The sequence below is a fragment of the Jaculus jaculus genome, chromosome 17 (genome assembly GCF_020740685.1).
Source record: "Jaculus jaculus isolate mJacJac1 chromosome 17, mJacJac1.mat.Y.cur, whole genome shotgun sequence".
Lineage (NCBI taxonomy): Eukaryota > Metazoa > Chordata > Mammalia > Rodentia > Dipodidae > Jaculus > Jaculus jaculus.
The window spans coordinates 69,299,544-69,319,832 of record NC_059118.1 but is presented as its reverse complement, the minus strand read 5'-3'; the positions used below and the strand labels follow the sequence as shown (position 1 = coordinate 69,319,832).

Sequence of the window (20,289 nt, the reverse complement as noted above, 5' to 3'; positions counted from 1 at the left end):
ACAATGTGACTTCAATGTCCAAAAACTGTATTTTAGATTGCTATTCCAAATCCAAAAAGAATTAACAAACTCTGAACTAAAAATTAAGAAAAATCTTCAATTGGTCATAATTCATAGCAATTAGTCAAATTTGAATCATTAAAACTAACTGGACAAGTCTTAGATGAAAATGAGTTTTTCATTGCTATAGTAATTACAGAACAAGTAGTTCTAAATGAATGATAAAGATTGACAACATGATTACTGCTTTTCCTCCATGATTCTGTTTAAATAAGAGAATTTGCTTAGCCTTAGAAATAATTTATTCTTTTAGCTGGCTAGACATTGAGCCATGTTTCTGTGGAAGTGTTTACATGCTCTGTTAAAAAAAAAAAAATGGATGGGCTGGAGAGATGGCTTAGCGGTTAAGCGCTTGCCTGTGAAGCCTAAGGACCCCGGTTCGAGGCTTGGTTCCCCAGGTCCCACATTAGCCAGATGCACAAGGGGGCGCACGCGTCTGGAGTTCGTTTGCAGAGGCTGGAAGCCCTGGCGCGCCCATTCTCTCTCTCTCCCTACCTGTCTTTCTCTCTCAAATAAATAAATAAAAATTTAAAAAAAAAAAAAAAGGAGCAGCAGTAGTGAGGCCGGTGCTGCGCTCTAGCCCCCCTTTCCCTCCATGGCTTCTCTCCGCTCCTAAGAGTGACCTGGTTCCGGGGCTCAGCACTCTACTTACCCACTTGCTGCTGCAAAAAAGTCCCCCCACCCCCCCACCCTGTGGAATGTTGTTTGAAGAAGGGGGACAAGGAGAACATGGACATGAAGAAGAGGATCCACCTGGACTTGAGGAACTGAACCCTGGAGACTGTTCTAGAACTTGTCTTAGAAAACTGCAAATCAAATGATGGAAAAATTGAGGGTTAACATCTGAATTTGTGAACTTAAGAGTTTCTCAGTTTAATAGGTGTAGGTTTGATGTCAGTTTCAAATCTACTCAAGCTACCTGAATTGAAAAAGCCTGAGCTCAGCAACAATAGAATCTTTGGAGTTCTGGACATATTAGCAGAAGAACTTCCAAATCTCACACACATCTACACCTCAGTGGAAATACAATGAAAGATATCAGCACCTTGGAACCTTTGAAAAAGTTGGGTTGTCTGAAAAGTCTGGATCTGTTTAACTGTGAGGTCACTAACCTAAATGACTATAAGACAGAGTGTCTTCAAGCTCCTGCCCTAGCTGACCTACCTGGATGGCTATGACCGAGAGGACCAGGAAGCCCCTGATTCAGATGCAGAGGTGGATTGTGTAAATGAAGGAGAAAATGAAGATGATGAGGACAGGATGGTGAGGAGAAGGAGCTTGATGAAGATGAAGTTGTAGAAGGAGAAGATGAAGTCATAGTGAGGAAGAAGAATTTGGACATGATGGAGAAGTTGATGAAGATGATGAAGGATAAAAAAAAAAAAGAAGATGAAGAGGAGGAAGAGAGCAGGAAAGAGAAAAGAAACAGGCTCCCTTTGTCTCTTGTGCTTCCTAAGGGCCTGGTATAACCCTGCCTCTAGGGAACTGTGACTAGTCAACTATGTTTTTAATAACAATCCTCTCCTGTTCTGTTGGCTTCACTATGCCTGGATAGATCTTTATTTTAGAAGTCATTTAAGGGCTGGAGAGATGGCTTAGCGGTTAAGCGCTTGCCTGTGAAGCCTAAGAACCCCGGTTCGAGGCTTGGTTCCCCAGGTCCCACGTTAGCCAGATGCACGAGGGGGCGCAGGCATCTGGAGTTCGTTTGCAGTGGCTGGAAGCCCTGGTGCGCCCATTCTCTCTCTCTCTCCCTCTACCTGTCTTTCTCTCTGTGTCTGTCACTCTCAAATAAATAAAAAATGAACAAAAAATATTTTTTTAAAAAAAGTCATTTAAGGGGCTGGAGAGATGGCTTAGAAGTTAAGGCATTCACCTTTCGAAGACTAAAAACCCAAGTTCAACTCCTCAGGTCCAACGTAAGCCAGATGCACAAGGTGACACATGAGTCTGGAGTTCGTTTGCAGTGGCTAGAGTCCCTGCCATGTTCGTTCATTTGTTCATTCTTTCTTTCTTTCTTTCTCTCTCTACCATATAAGCCCGATGCATAAGGTGGCACATGTGTCTGGAGTTCATTTGCAGTGACTAGAGGCCCTGGCATGTTCGTTTTTTTTTTTTTTTTTTTTCTCTCTCCCTCCCTCCCTCCTCTGGCTCAAGTAAAAATATTTTTTCTTAAAGTCCTTTAAAGCAGGTATAGTGATTTAAGCCTCTAGTCCCAGCACAAGGGAGGCAGGAAGATGGCAAGTTCCAAGTCAGCATGGTCTATGTTGCAGTCTGGTTTGCATTGCTGTTAGAAATCACCCAACCAAGAGCAGCTTCTGGGAAAAAGAGATTTATTTTGGCTTACAGGCTCGAGGGGAAGCTCCACGATGGCAAGGGAAAGCGACGGCATGAGCAGAGGGTGGACATCACCCCCTGGCCAACATAAGGTAGACCATAGCAACAGGAGGGTGTGCCAAACACTGGCATGGGGAAACTGGCTATAATACCCATAAGACCGCCCCCAACAATACACTCCCTCCAGGAGGTATTAATTCCCAAATCTCCATCAGCTGGGAACCTAGCATTCAAAACTACCATCCATGGGCTTACAGAACGCCTTATCCAACGTCATGCCATTCCACACAGCATTGCTTCTGACCAAAGAACTCACTGGTCTTACCATGTGCCCCACCATCCTGAAGCAGCTGACTTGATAGAACGGTGGAATGGCCTTTTGAAGAAACAGCTACAGTGCCAACTAGGTGGCAACAGCTTGGAGGGCGGGGGGAGTGTCCTCCAGCAGGCTGTATATGCTCTGAATCAGCGTCCTATATATGGTGCTGTTTCTCCTATAGCCCGGATTCACGGGTCCAGGAATCAAGGGGTGGAAATGGGAATGGTCCCACTTACCATCACCCCAACTGACCCGTTAACTAGATTTTTGCTTCCTGTTCCCGCAACCTTATGCTCTGCTGGACTACAAATCTTGGTCCCAGAGGGGGGAGTGCTTTTGCCAGGAGACACAAAGAACATTCCATTGAACTGGAAGCTAAGACTTCCCCCTGGTCACTTTGGGCTCCTAATGCCCTTGAGTGAACAGGCTGAGAAAGGAGTTACAGTGATTGTAGGGGTGATTGATCCAGACTACCAGGGGGAAATTGGACTGCTCCTCCACAATGGTGGTAAGGAAGAGTATGCCTGGAGTGCAGGAGATCCTTTAGGGCATCTGTTAGTGTTACCATGTCCTGTTGTCAAAGTCAATGGATGACTGTAACAACCCAATAGAAGTAGTGTGATAAATGGCCCAGATCCTTCAGGAATGAAGGTATAGGTTTCCCCTCCAGGTAAAGAACCAAGACCTGCCGAGGTGCTTGCTGAAGGTGGAGGAAATACAGAATGGGTAGTAGAAGAAGGCAATTACAAATATCAGCTAAGGCCACGTGATCAGTTACAGAAACAAGGACTGTGATTGCAATGTTTCTGTCCTGCCTCGATAACAGAGTGTTTGTCTCTACACCAATATTAAGATTATATCATTAGCTAACTGCTGAATTTATATTAGACCCATTGTATTAGAGATTAAGTTTGTGTTGGAGGGAAGATTTTGCAGTTCCGGTTGTACGTGGGATAGTTATGCGATGTTAGGTGGAATTATGAGCTTGTTACTGTTTTCTTTTGGAAATTAAGTATGATGTAAGGAGACATGATTTGATGCCAAGTTGACAAGGGGTGGACTTGTGATAGTTAAGGTGTTGTCAACTTGATCTGTTTAGTAATCCACAGGCTGCTTCTAGGAAGGATCAACTAAAGGAGGAGGTCTTTCCCCCAGGGTGAGCCCTTCCCCCAGAGTGGGCGGCCCCGCTCAGAGGGGGACTTGATATAAGGAAGATCTGGGTAAGAGTTCCCTTTTTTCCTTCCTTCCTTCCACTTGGCTGCCGGAGCTGTTCCCTACCTTCTAGCGTGGACAGAAGACCAGTGCAGACTAAAGACCAACATCAGCTGAAGACCCATGTGGATCGAAACCCAGTGGCTCCTCAGGAAGCCTCCAGGCTTTCTGGCACCAACTGCAGTGCCTGGTCGGGACTGCTGAGGCATCTGGCCACATGGACTGAGCAGCTACCAGGTTCGGTGATTCTCGGGCCTGCAACTGCTATTGGACTACTGTAAGCTAGTCCAATAAATTCCCTTTTTAAAATAATTCATTCTAGCCGGGCATGGTGGTGCACACCTTTAATCCCAGCATTTGGGAGGCAGAGGTAGGAGGATTGCCGTGAGTTTGAGGCCACCCTGAGACTACATAGTGAATTCCAGGTCAGCCTGGGCTAGAGTGAGACCCTACCTCAAAAAACCAAACAAAACAAAACAAAACAAAAAAATCATTCTAGCAATTCTGTTCCTCTAGAAAACCCTGACTAATACAGTCTATAAAGAGATTCTGTCCCAAAAACTCTTTACAGGGCATGACGGTACACTTGGGAGGCAGAGGTAGGATGATCACTGAGTTCGAGACCAGCATAAGTCTACAGAGTGAATTCCAGGTCAGCCTGGGCTTGAGCTAGAGCCTAGGTGCCCCCCACCAAAAAATAAGTCTTTTCTGATAATATTAGAGAAAGTAAATCAAGGGTAGCACACAAGGAGATGATAAGAGGAAGAATAGAAGTGATCAAAGTATGTTTTGGATATGTACAAACAGGTCAAAATGAAATCCACTATTATTCTGCATAATATATACTAATATTTTTAAATATATTTTTAAGTTTTACTGATTCATTCATCCATTCATTTATTAGAGAAAGGAAGAGGCAGCTAGAGAGAGAGAATGGCATGCCAGGGCCTCCAACCACCACAAACGAACTCCAGACATTTGCACCACCTCATGCATCTGGCTTACGTGGGTACTGAGGAATGAACCTGGGTCATCTGACTTCACAGTTAAGTGCCTTAACCACTAAGCCATCTCTCCACCCCTAAAAATATATTTTTTAAGCATGTTGTATGTTTTATCTATAATCACATTATAACAAACTAGACTTGCTATAAAAACAGATTTTCTATTTTTTAGAATAAATGGATTTCTCCTAGTAAGTGGTGGTGGGGGGGGGGACTTCCCTTTTAAGCCTTCTTGGACCATCCAAGTTGATGTCAACTTCCTTCCGTTTTCATTAAAGAAAGAGAGTTTCAGGGTTGGAGAGGGGGCACATAGAAAGCAAAAAGCAAAACATTATAAACTCAAGTTCCCAGAAAAAGGTCATAACTATGCTGAAGGTTTTACAAGGCTGATCAACTAATACGAACTTCTTGATTGTGAAGTTAGAATGTTGCAGATCTGAAGTCAAAACTGTCTTAGTATGTACAGTCCCCTTACTCACTGCCAGCCCACTTTTATATCTGACCTAACATCCTTGTGACTAACAGGTAAAACCTTTAGAATGTATTAACTTAGCAGACCATTACTTCCACCAACACAAAAGCTAAGACCACCAGATAGCATGGAACCTACAGCAGGGTTCTCCCTGCTTTGCTGGAACCTGTCTCCACACCATCTGTAGTAGACAGCTTCAGGTTCGCTGAGATGAACTTCCAGACCGGGCACAGTTATGGAGAAAGGGATATTTATTGAAGCTTACAGATCCAGGGGAAGTTCATTATGGCAGAAGAAACTGGCTTGACTTCACAGGACAAAGCAGAGAGAGAGAAGCACAAGCCAAAAGCCAAAAAGCCACACAGCACACCTCAGGAACTCCAGCTAGGCACACTTTGTGTATCTTTAGATTGAAATCTGAAACCCACCACCACACCATAAGATCCACCCAGTGATACTGCCTCCAGCCAGGTGGCTATAGATGCAAACTACAAACAATAAAGAATAAATAAATAAAGAATAAAGAATATATTGGGGCCATCTATTCAAACTACCACACCATCCCCACCAGTTTTTTTAGTAAGTGCTTTGATTTAGGATTTTTCTTTTGTTCTATGGCTATAAAAAGTTTATGCAACCATTTCCTTGGTGAAATACATCATTCAGGGTAACCTGGATTAGTATTCCTGGCCCACGGTCATTCAGATTTGGCTCTTACTCCCTTTGCAGTAACAGTTATGTTTAGTGTCAACAATATATTTAGAAATATTTAATTGCTTTAAGTGGTTTGGGGGAATCTGGCCACAATAATACTATTTGACCATTTATCCAAAACAAGTAAGGAAAGAGGGAAGGATCTAGAATGACTAATACCTAACTTCTTCCTATTACAGGAAGAGATACTTTTTCTATTCTAGGAGAAACAGGCACTATAACATCATTAACTCTGGGATTTTGCAAAATTATAACCTTTGCTACATTTTTGGAGATCTTGACTACTTATTTAATGGATTGTAGTTTTCATGTGTAATACACAGTTAATATCCAAAGTATGTATTTAGGAATAAGCATGGCTCTTGGCTCTATTTAAAATCATTTCAAGCTGGGAGGGGTGGAACTCAGTGGTAGAACCATGAGGTCCTGGTTCAATCTCTGACACACATAGCCCTCCCAAGAAAACCCACTTTTTTTCATTAACAAAATAAGAAACAAAACAAATAATATTACTAACGAATTAATCATCAATATATAAGCAATCATTGACATTCACAAAATATAAATCACCAATAGGAGTTGTACTTATAGGAGTGTTTATTGTATCTGATACTTTTCTATACTCTTCCCACATAATAACTTAATACAATTCTCCTATAAGGTTTATCCATGAAATCATGTGTCTAATACCTACAACTAGCAACCAAGAGAGGAGGATTCCAACCTAGACATGTCAGGTCCAGCAGAGAGACAGACAGACAGACACACACACACACACATACACGCACCCTGCATGTTGCTCTTCCTATATGAAAAAGACAAAAAAAAAAAAAAAAAAAAAAAACTTTCCCCAGAAATGCTTACACCAAGACCAGTGCTTCAATATGACAACAAACACATCCATAGGGATAATGACTACTCTAAGGGCACCCAAACCTATTTTAGTCAGCAAAAAGAGTTTTGGCTTACATGGTACCATGAATTATACTATTTGCTAATATAACACATTTGCCATATAAACCAATTTTTTCAGCCAGGGAGAGGAAGAAAATTGGTTAAAAAAAAGAAAAAAACAACTGAACTAAGAGTCATAAGACATAAATTCAAATTTTAACCCTATCATAAATCCAGGTCCCTTTCAGCACTATTAGTTTTCTTATCAATATTCATATTTTATACACATATAAAATATTTATAAAAATAAAAAGTAGATTCTTGGAAAAATAAAGTAAATCATTCATATCAAAAATCTCTGTAAACATTAAAGTCTTATATAAAATTATAGTATTGCAACTCTGCATGTAAGAATAACTAATTGGGGGGGTAGAAGAGTCACGAAAGGACTAAGTAGAGCCTAGATAAGTACTTCACAAAAGATTTCCTTAATATGCCTTAAGACAGAAAATATTTTAGGTGAGAATAAATGACACATTATAAAATTCATGCTCATAACTTGAATAGAAAGTCCCCAAAAGCAGGTCAGAACAGGCGGGATACAACACAGCAAGCTAAGCAATCAGGATTACCTCCTAGAAACTAGGAATTGTGCAACTGTATAAATATGATAAAGCAAGGGGCTGAGGAGTTTCCTCAACAAGTAGAAAAGGACTTAAAGCTACAGTCAGGGAAATGCTATACAGAAAGTGAAACATTAAGAAAACCATGTTAAGACTAGAAAGTACTTTTAACATATTGGTAAACAATAAACATATAAATTCAGATAGGCAGTTCATAATAGAGATAGATGATAGATAGACAGACAGATGGATGATGGACAGATAGATAAGATGATGATGGTGATACATTGAGAGATGATAGATATTAAAAAGACAGGTAACAATAGATCCTAATAAGTATTTTAAAATGCTGAATTGTCCTACTAACTGGGGTAGCACTGTCAGAGATTAAACAGTTTATTCAAAGTCAGTTGGTGCAGACACAGTGGCATGTCTGTAGTACCAGCTACTCGGAAGACTGAGGTAGTAAGAGAGCTTGAGCACAGGAGTGTGTGGTCAGCCAGTGTAACAGCAAAACTTTATCTCAAACACAACTATTCACAGCTAGTTGAATGGCAAAGTTGGGATTTGAAATTAGGCCTATGCTATTCTAATTCCACAATGATTTTATAAAATTATCAATTATGGAAATCTTTAATATACAAGAGACATGAATACATACTTCTATATTCCAACATACATTTTGTCTCTTGTTTCAACCATCACTCCACCTCAACAAATCTTTGTGTTTTTTTGAGAGTTTTTTAAAGTAAACTCGAGAGAACATATAACTTATCCACAAATATTTTAGATTTTAGTTTTTTATCTGTTCAAAAGACTTCATACCCAGCTCAAGTTTGCTTTTTCCATATTCTCTCAAAAACTGTAACAACTTTTGTGTGTAATTTGGACCACAATGACTTTTTATAAGCAGTAAGCCAGGGACAAAGGCCCAAGGAAAACAAGTAGATGCCACCTTGCCTGCCCTGGCAGGACTAGAACCCACATAAGATACAGCCTCATCCAACATGGCTGCAAGCAACATCCCCTAGAAGCAACTTCATGCTTCTTCCACAGGTTAGCACACTTGCATGGGTGGGCTCCTCCTGAGTCAGCCTCTGAGTCTACCAATCAATCAGGTCCCCCCATTATATACCTTGAGCATATGTCTGACCTATATGGGCATGGCACATTTGTGTCATGCTCTTGATCCCTTTCCTCCTCGTGCCTGAATCTCTGGGTAATTGCTTTGGTAAGTTCCCTTCAAGGTGAGGGGGAATTTCTAGTCAGGGTACTTTCCTGTCATGTTCTTAGATGCTTTTCTCAATTTATTACATGTATGATTCACATCTGGAGCCCTGAGTCTTCCATTATCCTACATCTTAGTCTTTCCTAACCCCTATGTGAGTGTAAAAGTGAAAGGCTTGGGTTGTCATTTTCTGCCCTTCTCTGTGTGTGTATGAGGGGGCTGTCCATGTGTGATGCAAGGGCCTTCTCCAGAGGTTTTTTCCTGGGAGATTTTTCTGTGAAGATGATGTCATCCATCTCCATTCTCCCCTTTCCAGCAGGGCAAAGAAGAAATTTCATGCCTGGCTTGAATGTTTTAGCTACCTTTTCCCATGGATTCTAATTGTATCTAAAATAAACTTGTTCATAATTTCATAAATATATAATTAATAAATAAATAAATTCATAATTTACCCTTCTCAGATTCCTTTTTTAAAACTCTTTGCTAAAATGGAATAAGGAACCTAAGTTTGGGGTTCACAGGCCTGGACCTCCCACATCATCCCTCCCTGAACCCCAAAATCCTGCATCAATGTCAATGCCTCTAATTTTAAAAAAAGAATGAAAGTTACCTTATACAAATACATGTGCTTACTGAATATAGAAAAAAGATGAGAATGATGCATATCAGGGATTAACATTAGTGAGAATGTGACAAGAGAAGGGTGGAGGGGTTCAGAGAAAACATGTTATGAAATAACTATATGCTTTCCCTCTGGTTATAAGTATGAATACACTCTTTTAGAAATGTGGGTGGGCCCTGGACTGCACACACTGGAGACAATGCAGAGCAGCCAGATGGATGGAAACCCAACAGGGAGCAAAGGACCACTGACCACATCATATTACCCATGGCCATTCTGCCCAACATGCTTTTATGGGACTAGGAACATTGTTGCAGTAGGGTCCGCATTGCTGGTAGAAATCACCCAACCAAGAGCAGCTTGTGGGAAAAGAGATTTATTTTGGCTTACGGGCTCAAGGGGAAACTCCATGATGGCAGGGGAAAACGATGACATAAGCAGAGGGTAGACATCACCCCTGGCCAACATAAGGTGGGCCATAGCAACAACAGTGTGTGCCAAACACTAGCAAGGGCACACTGGCTGTAATACCCACAAGCCCACCCCCAACAATACACCACCTCTAACAGGTGTTAATTCCCAAATTAGCTGGAAACCTAGCATTCAGAGCACCTAAATTTATGGGGGACACCTATATCAAACTACCACAAACATCTATTCATTTCTCCTGCAAAGTCTCCTGATAAAGTCATCTCAGTGGCGAGGAGGATTGTAAGTTCAAGGTCTACCAGGACTAGCTGAACAACTTAGAAAGACCTTGTCTCAAAATAAAAAATAACAAGAGAGCTGAGGCTGAAGCTCAGTAGTGGAGCACTTGCCTACCATGCATGAGGCCCTGAAATCAATCTCCAACAAAGTTAAAGAAAAACAGACAGACTTATTTTTCAACCATTTTTATTCTCATAAGTACTCAATCAAACTATTTTATTGCTTTTTCAATTTAAATCATTCACACATGAAAGATGGAGGAAAAGTGTTGACAATACTTGAAAATATTCAAACTTTTCAATTCTAGACCATGAATACCCAAATAAAGGTAAGGTTTTTGTTTTTTTTTTTTTTCTCCCCTCCTTCCCTTTAGGTTCAGAGATGAACTTGTCTTTCTCAGAGATGTATTTGGAACATCTTGCACTGATGCTAAAGTGCTGTGCTTCTATAGCCATCTTGTTTCTCTAACTCTCCCAGACACCATCTGCTCCTGAGGACAATTTCCAATCTAGGAACAGAGGCTCTCCGAAGACAGATGTCAATGACCTAGACTTTATTGTCCTCACTGGAAAATGCATCAACAAACATCAACAAAACAACTCCACTCCAGCAAGACTGTCAGAAAGAGAAAAGAGTAACTCAACAAAAATATTCAGGAATGACAGAGGAATAAAACCAAGAAAAATTCATAATCCTTATTGTCCTAAATGTGTACTATGACATAAAAAGTTTCATTTGTCTCAACCTGTCAGACCAATATGCCCTGCTGATAAATATTGCTACAAGTAAACTGCTTGCCAAATCAATGCATGCTGTCCCAAAAGGTCAAAGGAATCAACTGCCAGCTTCAATTGGCTTACTTTATTAAAACTGTTAAACATGGCAGATGTCACCTACCTCCCAGATTCTTTAACATGAACACATTTGTATTAATTTGATTCAAATTTTGTATAACAGCTTCCCCAATTTCTAAAAATAAAACTTTGTCGCTATCTTAAAATTTCTGCTTTATTTGTCTAGCTCTACCTCAAAAGACATTTCTTCAAGGCTATATATCTTACACAGTGAAAGGAAATAATCACAGCACTCAGCAGTGCCATTAACATTCTGAGCCACTAGGGATTAAACAGGCAGATGCTGAGCAAAGTGCCTGTCTGAGTCCAAAGCAGTTCAGCCTGCACCACAGCTGTGGGGGATTGAAGCTGCTAGCTGTGGAGTCATGCTTAGCAGAAACCCTGAGCACAATTCCGGCATCCGAAATAAATTAAAGTAAACAGTATTGCTCTCTCTCTCATCCACCCTGTTAGCAGCCTCTCCACTGAGGGAAGACCACACACTCAGACCACACAGCGCCAGCTGAACTCACTCGCACGCAACCTCTATATGCTGTCACCCCATGGGGGTAGGAGGCCAAAAGAAAGAGAGAAAGAGAGGGAAGGGGAAAGCAAGGAGGGCGAAGGGAGCAGGGGAGGAGATGGAAGAGGTCCTCAAAACAGAGAGCTGGAGAGAATGATGTGGTCTTTGGGGAGGAGGAAGGAGTATACTCCATAAACCACCCTGAGAAAACAATGTGGTCATGACCTTGTATAGTCTTGACCTAGACACCCCCATACCAATTTAATAGCCGATGAAGGATTAACAAAACATCCATTTAACATCAATTAACCTACTATCCATCACAGGTCAAAAGAGAAAATTGCTATATAAAAGCATTTAATTAAAATAAAGACAATATGCCACATTTTCATATCATTTATAGTATATACTTACTAGCATTTTCTTTCTTTTTTTGGTTTTTTGTTTGTTTGTTTGTTTTTCAAGGTAGGGTCCCACTGTAGCCCAGGCTGACCTGGAACTCACTCTGTATTCTCAGAGTGGCCTCGAACTCATGGCAATCCTCCTACCTCTGCCTCCCGAGTGCTGGGATTAAAGGTGTGCCCACCACGCCCGGCTCTAGCATTTTCTTTAGAGATTTATGTTAGATGAGTTAGACTGTCTACTTCTCCTTTTATGACATATACAGAGATGAATTTAAAGTGTTCTTGTAACAGACAGCAGACAGCTGAATTTTGTAATTTTTTCATATTGCATTGTGACACAAATCTAATTTTCCAAAATATTTATTGGTAGAATAAAAGTAAGTTTTTTGTTTATATAGATGTCATGATAAAAATACATTCAAAAATTAATCACAATAATATTAGGGGGAAATCAGAAGATAAAAGTACAACTAATAAGGAGTCCTGGAATTTTAAAAATGCAGTATTTTTCCTATTTAGTAAAGACTTGCTGACTTAAATAGCAAATAAGAAATTTGAACAAAACAAGAGGCTAATAAGCTTAAGGAAAACTGAAGTTCTAATCATCAAACACTGGGAGAACCTTTACCAAACAGGCTACAAAAAGCATAGGGATGATAAATTACTATTTTCTTAACATATTAAGCCATAGAAAGGGAAGCTATCCCCTCCAAACAAAACAAAAACACCTAAAGAAAGCTACCCAAATATCCACCACTCACTCCCATGGTGACGCACACTAGCACTACCAGCATCTCTCTGGGATCCAAGCCCATCTCTGATTATTCATGTGCACATCCATGTCTAAGATGCAGTAAGCAGCTTTATCCTATATTGAGCCAAATTTTCATTCCATCAGTAACAGGACCAAACTGAAGAAAACATACCTCCCTTAAGGGACACCCAACCTCCCTTACCCCAATTAGGCTGAGCTGGACCCAGAAAGATCTCTCAGAGAAAATGGGACAAAGGCTCAAAGGAAGGTTTTCCTTCCTTCACTTCCCAGTAGGTTATATCATCACTACCAAGTAGGGGGTAGAGGGCAAGTTTCAGAGCCAGTCATGAAATTTGTGGCATAGTTTTCTCAATTAATCATCTTTTACCTACCGCAAAATCATGGTTAATAAAAATAAAGTCAAACTCAAGCATGAAAGAAGCCAGAGTCCAAACTGCACAGGGGCAGGGCCTGCTAAAGAGGTCTTAAGCATTTGCAGAAAGGAAGGCTGAATACAAGTAAAAGCATCCCATTTTGTTTCCTGGCCCTCTCCTTAGACTCCTTTTCCTTCTTTACCTTTACAAAAAGTAATAATAATTTAAAAATATTATTGATGGTTTTATTTTATTTTATTTCATTTCATTTTACTTCTGTTGTTGTTATTTTTGAGGTAGGGTCTCACCCTAGCCCAGCTGGGTTGGAATTTACTATGTAGTCTCAGGGTGGCTTTGAACTTATAGGGAAAGAAAAAAGGGAGGGTAACTTCATGTAAAGGTATAACATTATTCATTCAAAAATATATTGGCAATTGTATTCAATGTCCCTAACAATCCCTTTTTATTAGATTTACATGGAAAGAGAAAAATTAATTCCTGATATTTTAGAAAATGCATTTTTTCATGGAAAAAAAGTCTAGGTATGCCCCTCAAAAGACTTATCATTTTAATAAGACTGAAGAAATCATTTAAAAATAAAACTCAGGGGCTGGAGAGATGGCTTAGCAGTTAAGGTATTCATCTGCCATAGCCAAAGGATCCTGGTTCGATTATCCAGGACCCAAATAAGTAAAATGCACAAGGGGGCGCATGCATCTGGAGTTCGTTTGCAGTGGTTGGAGGCCCTAGTATTCCCATTCTCTCTCTCTCTCTCTTTCTCAAATAAATAAATAAAATATATTAAAAATAAAACTCAGTTCTACCTTTGCTTAGACTGCTGAGACAATTTCAGAAAAATAAAGAGAATGGCCACAAACAACCTTAATGGATGATGATTGTTGGACCCCTTTACTGGTGAGGGAGTGGGAAACAGAGGTACAGATAAACTATGATTGTGGGGCTGGAAAGAAGGCTTAGCAGTCATGGCTCTTGCCTGAAAAGTCAAAGGACCTGGGTTCAGTTCCCCAGGACCCATATAAGCCAGAGATGTACAAGGTGGCACATGTGTCTGGAGTTCATTTTTCAGCGGCTGGAAGCTCTGGGGCACCCATTCTCATTCATTCTCTCTCTCTCTCTCTCTGCCTCTTTCTCAAATAAATAAATAAATAATATATTTTTAAACTAGGATTGTGAAAAAGATCTATTTGGTCAAAACAATTATTGAGCATTACATATTATAGACAAGAGCAAGATTTTGTAACTGAGAGAACAAGGATGACCTTGGTCTTCAGTAGAGTCAGGAGTACACAACAAGATGGCAGTAGGATACGTTAACAGAAAATGAACATAAATAGCTATTTCAAAAAACACAGTCAAGAAAGGATGAAATGAAATCAGTTTTAATAAGGGAAATCAAGAGTGAGGACTCCACTTTTCCTGCAATTGCATTTTTGGTTTGTTTTCTTGTTGCTGTGTGTAAGCATACATAGAGGCAGAAAGAAAGAGTCCGAAGTGGATGAGCTCTAGAGTCAGGTACAAGCATGGATCTCAATGTAAATAGTCTCCTCTTTTTCAGTAGTGGAGAAGGAAGAAACATGTCTTGGCAGAAAGACCATGGGATTATACTCTAACAGCTCTTATTTCTAAAGCAGGTAGCAAGATAATATGCTGAGTGTAGAAGATATGAATGGCCAAGATGTTTGAAAAGTGAGGAAAATGCTAACAGTAGATTCTGCAGAGATGAGAAACAGGTGCTGATGAGAAACTCTAGAAGGGACTTTGATGGTATAGTTGAAATTGGTGACAATGGTTTTATAAAGGGACACAAATCTAAACACTGATTTTCCTTAGCTGATTATAGCAACCCAGAACTCAACCACTACAGAAAATAAAGGATTAAAGCTATGTGGCCAAGTACCATGGTGCAAACTTGGAACCTCAGTACTATAGAGGATAAAACAGGAAGATCATGAGTTCCAAGACAACCTAGACCACCTAGCAAGACCTGACAGGGATGGAAGAATCATCTTCTAAGGCTAAGAATTTGCCAAACAGATGCTAAGAAAGACATCCGGTACACCTGAGCTAAATGGCAAGAGAATGACTAAAGATCAATAGAACCAACCTCAAGAGTTGTAGAACAGCAAGTACAGCAAAGGTTAGTGAGAGAGAGAGAGATGATGGCATCTAAGCAAAGAATGAAAGTATAGCTCTTGGACGTTAGAAGTGAAGCAGTCACTGCTTCCCCAACCCCCCTCCAGCTGTCAGTTACTCTCTGAGCCTCCAACTCCTTCTTTATTCCCTAACCCTTCCCACACCTCTGAAAGTAGTCCTCTCATTAAAGTCTCATTTGAACCATCTGGCATAAAGCCTGATTCCTGCAGAGACCCTGACTTAATCACACATAATGTCATTCACATGGGCTTCCATTAATGTGAAACTAAAGCCAATTAATCCTGGACTTTTGTCTTGTTTTCTCTCTTGGTAAAATGAAAACATAATGTAAGTTAAGTTATACATTCTCTAAAAATCACAGAACTTAAAAATAAAAATATCCTTTAAAATCCATTCAAGCTTATAGAGGAAACTAGGACCAGCCATGCCAAAAGCAGTGCCAGTAGCAGAGCGAAGGAAGCAACTAAAGCATCGAGCACATATCCTACTTACTATAGGCACTATATTCTAGGTACACCCTAGGTCTGCCCTCAGCAGCTGACATTCTCATAACTAAAACTCAGACTTCCCAGGTCTAGGGTAGCAAAATGTATTATAAGTGGAAAGAAACAAAGATCCAGTGACCCACCCCACCAAGAACATCTTTGGGGTCCTAATGTAGTAATACAGGCATTAGCAAGCTTGGAGGTCCTTGAGGATTCCCCGCCTCTCCCCCCCCCCCCCCCCGCCACCTTCATCCCCTTTCTCTGGTAAGAGGAGGAGAATGGAGCTATTAGATTTGTTATAAAAAAGCTACTTATTCCTGATCATAAAAAAAAATCGAATTTTAGTTTGACCTGTGGCCCTGGGTAGAGACACTACATTCTAAACTATCTCAAACATAAGATTATGATCCTAAGATTTAACCAAATCAGTGTGTATATTGCCTTTCTCAGCCAGGAGACTGTGTCTCAACTAAAGACCTGCTCAGGAGGCAGTTATCCCCTTAATGAGATCATGTGCATGCACTCCCAGAATCCCCTCCCTCAGCGCAGTTACTCCCAGATCCTCACTGCTAAGCCTGTCTACTTTTAAGAAAGTGTAACATTTGCTTTTCTCCTTTCTATCTCTTCTTTAGATGCAGACTGAAATCTATACATGCTTCCCTGACACTGAGGCTTTGCCAACATTTTATCAATAAATCCCCCTTGCTTTATTCATTTGCAGTAATTTTTCCATGGTCATGAGACAAAAGACCCATAGTAAGAGAATCTGCAGCACTGACATGAGATTTAGGTTTAAGTAGATGGCCAGAGATATGCATAACTAAGCAATCCTGGTGAAGGTATGTTTTTATCACTCCTGCAAGGTGTTCTGACAGTGTGAAATCCGTTTCTGGGGAGACAAGTTTGCTCTCTGATACCAGGCTTATGTGTATTCCTTCTCATGGCATTAAATTCCTGGGGAAATTCAAATTTCTCAAGGTTCACTGTTTCAATATTCTGATAACCAAAGGAAAAGGCACAAGTGTCTCTTTAGATTATCATCCTTCCCACCAGGCTGGTTATAGCTAAATCAAGATAGGCAAAGTCAAGTCAAGCATTGTATCATGCGTCCATAGTCACAGCAATAAGGAAGCTATAGAAGATCACTTCAGTCAGAGAACTCAAGACCAGCCTAAGCAACATACTGAGAGGCATCCCAAAAGAAAAACATTAAGATAAATAAATAAATAAAAGATCGGCAAACAGATGAAAATTAAATGAAAAGTCATTTGTTACCCCTATTTCCTATATGGCTGGATCCTGCTGCTATTGCCCACTTACAGACTGTTCAAAGTCCTTTACCAGAACACAGCTTCTTAAACTTCTTAAACATATAAAGGCCAGACAACCTTTATATGAGTTACATGAAATCCTGTAACAATATGGAGGTGACAACATGCTTCTATGTCATATAACATCCATTGAGTGTTGCCTGAAACATCTCAATTCAGAGTAGAGACCACTCTGTTATATGAAGTATAGTGTTTTGTGCTTTCAATATGAAATGTTCCCATAGGCTCATGTTGTTTGAACGTTAGTGCTGTTTTAGAAGGGTGTGAGACTTTTAGGAAGGGAAGTCTTGCTAGAGGAAGAAGGCCATCAGGAACAAGCCTTGAGGTGTTGTGACTCAGCTCTACTTCCTGTCTGCTCTCTGATTCCTATTCCACCAAGGTTTGAGAAATACCAGCTGCACAGTCCTGCCCACCATGGAACTGCCTGCAACCAGGCCTTCCCTTTCATGATCGACTGTCTACCCCAAACTGTGTATCAAAATAAGCCCTTCCTCGTTTTAGTTACTTCTTGACAGGTATTTTGTCACAGCAATGAAAAAAATAACAGACTGTGCAAATAAAAAGTTTTGGGCTCTTATAGAAACCTAATGGAGAGCTAGGTGTGTGGCTCAGTAATAGAAGCATAATGGTTTAATTACAGAAAATAACGCTTTTTAATATCCAATCACCATTCCTCAGCATTTAAGTATCAACTTAGTATATCATTGGTTTATATTGTGTTAGTTTTAATTTTAGAAACTGCTGATTTGAGTACTACAGAAAAAACATTAAATGAATGTTTGGTCTGGGACTACAGAATTTCCACCAATTTCTGAAATGGCCCTAAGCATAATGGTGCCACATACTTATGTGGCACAGCATTCTCAGCATTGACATCAAACTGTCATCAACTCTGAAAAATGAAGATGCTACGCCATTCAGTACCAAATATTTAGCTAAGATTTGATTCTTTATGTAAAACTAAACAAGCACATCCATATCGGTGTACAAATTTGCTGTCATCTTTAGTAAATGGTGAAATTATATGTGTACCTAAGAATTGCTGTGATTTATTGTCATTAAATGCTTGATATGACTACCTATTTATCTGGTATCATGTAATTCTGTGTGCAACAGAATTATTTGTGGAAAAAGTTTAAGAACTCTGTACTACAGCCTTGCAAAACGTTTTGAGTCTAATTTCATTTTCCATAACATTTACAAACAATGACTTCTCAAATATTTGTGGAATAGATGGAAGTTTAGCCTACTAAAGTAGTTTTCACTTTCAGAAAGACAATGGTTGAAAATGATGTCAGTACAAGTTGTTTCATGCTTAACAACAACAAAAACTTCAAATGATTTTCTAATGGTTCCAAGAGTTGTCCCATATTCCCCTGCTTTAAAATGTTTCTACTTAATGAAACAGAACAGCTAAGTTGCAAGAAAAACAAAATCTTCACCTTATCACCACCTTGCAAATCATAAATCAGAAACTTCACACAGTGAAGTCATTCTAGAAGCTTTGGCTTTCAGTTCCTTTGTTATTGAAGGAATCTGTCGAGAAAGCCTGGACACTAACATTTATAAACAAAATATGACTATGCATTAGGAGGCGGATCCTTGTATGTCAACAATTTCAATATAGTACAATATGGTTTAAAGTGGGGCTTGGAAACACACAGTGCAAATAGTGCTAAGTCTACCTACAGACTCGAATGTATCACCTTTCCTCAGTCATCTGTGTCGAGTCTAGCACATTTCCAAGCGAAGGCCTGTCTTGTAATGAAGACAGCGCCCGTCTACGACACCCTGGGGAAAGCCGGGCCGGCGGGCGGCGGCGGAACCTAAAGCGCGAGGCCCGGCCACTCGGAGCGCGCGTCTCACGGGCCGGAGGGCCGGAGCGCGGGAAGGGGCAAATCCAGCCCGGAGGCACCGGAGGCCGGGCAGACGGACGGACGCCGCGCGACCCTCCGCCGGGCCGGGACACCGCGGCAGGAAGCGCCACTCACCCGTAGCCGGGGCCCAGCTCCCGCCGACTGGCGCCGCGGCGGACCGCCTCCCACTCGGGCCGCACTTCCGCCCGCTGCGCGCCGAGCGCGTCGATCCGCCGCGCAGCCGAGTGCCGAGCGGGCCGATGGCCGCCGCGGGGAAGGGAAGGGCAGCGCGGCCGAGGAGGGGAGGGGCGAGCGGTGAGCCCAGATGGGAGGCGAGGGCTGCGCGCGCTTTCAACCCGCATTCCCGGCGACCCAGCTGCCCGCCGACGCCAGCTGGCCCGCTGTTTTCAAGGCAGGCTTCCGGAAGGGAGGAGGAGGATGACGGACCGGACAAGCTCCGAGGACAGGCTTGCAGCCCGCACCCTGCCTGAATCCTGGGCTCCTTTGCACAGACTTGGGGGCGCTGCTCTAAGGAAAGAAGCTAGGGTCCGCACCACGGTGTGAGAGGGTCTGCGGGGGAGGGGGCCGCGCAGGACCAAGTCAGGGATGCTGTCCCCCGAAAGACTGCAACTGGGTCCCGAAGGTCCGCCAAGTCAGCAGATCCCGCAGGGTCAAAGCTCTAGGGCTCCAGTTGAAGGTCTGGGAGACAAGGTGACTTGCAAACCTACAGGACAGTGTACATTATAGATGTGACTTCCATCTTCAGCACGGAAGCCTTTAGTGTTGAATGAGCACCTTTGTGGTCTAGACCCTGTGGTAGTGGAGGTAGCAAGATGCATAAAGATAAGCACTTCCTGGTGGTTCCTTTGGCTGGGGATAAGTGTTGACATAAATCTGCTGCAATCTAGGCGAGATGATCTTCACTAAAAGGACGCTGGGGAGGCCAAGGACTTGCCAAGCGGGTTGGGGGTAGAGGGGACTGTTGAAACTGTTGTGGAAGAGAAATGGCTGAAGGGTGTGAGTAGAGTGCCATTATCATAGACCCCAAAACAGCCTAGGTTTGTTACCATTCAAGTGATTTACGTGCTGAATTACACACTCAAGGCATGCATCCTGGGAGTAGGGGAGATGTTTTATACAGATACTTTGGGTCATGAAACTTAGTTTGGCTTCATTTTTTTCTCCTTTTTGTCAGATGATGATATGCCAAAGTGTCCCAAAGACTACCTATTTTGAAGAACACGGGCAAAGCTCTTTAAGTACCAACCACAAACTTGGCAGCAGATATTCAAAGGAAATACAATAAGAAATCCCTGGCAGCCATGCACCCCATCACAGTGAAACCAAACTCTTTGAGTCTTCGT

The 20,289-nt window shown here is 41.4% G+C and overlaps 1 protein-coding gene and 1 pseudogene across 3 annotated transcripts in view; one reads left to right on the top strand and one right to left on the bottom strand.

Annotated features, from left to right (window-relative positions):
* The window catches only part of Exoc2 (exocyst complex component 2), a 171,442-nt gene extending 152,313 nt beyond the window's left edge, over positions 1-19,129 (bottom strand). The window contains exon 1 of one of the 3 annotated variants that reach the window (XM_045136639.1): positions 19,061-19,129. The gene's annotated coding sequence lies outside the window, so the exon portion shown is untranslated. Of the gene's footprint in view, positions 1-18,758; positions 18,873-19,060 lie in introns of those variants that run through there. The other 2 variants (XM_004666142.2, XM_045136640.1) reach the window with 2 other exon arrangements.
* Positions 790-19,416, top strand: LOC101612399 (annotated as a pseudogene).
* The last annotated feature ends 873 nt before the right edge of the window (positions 19,417-20,289 follow it).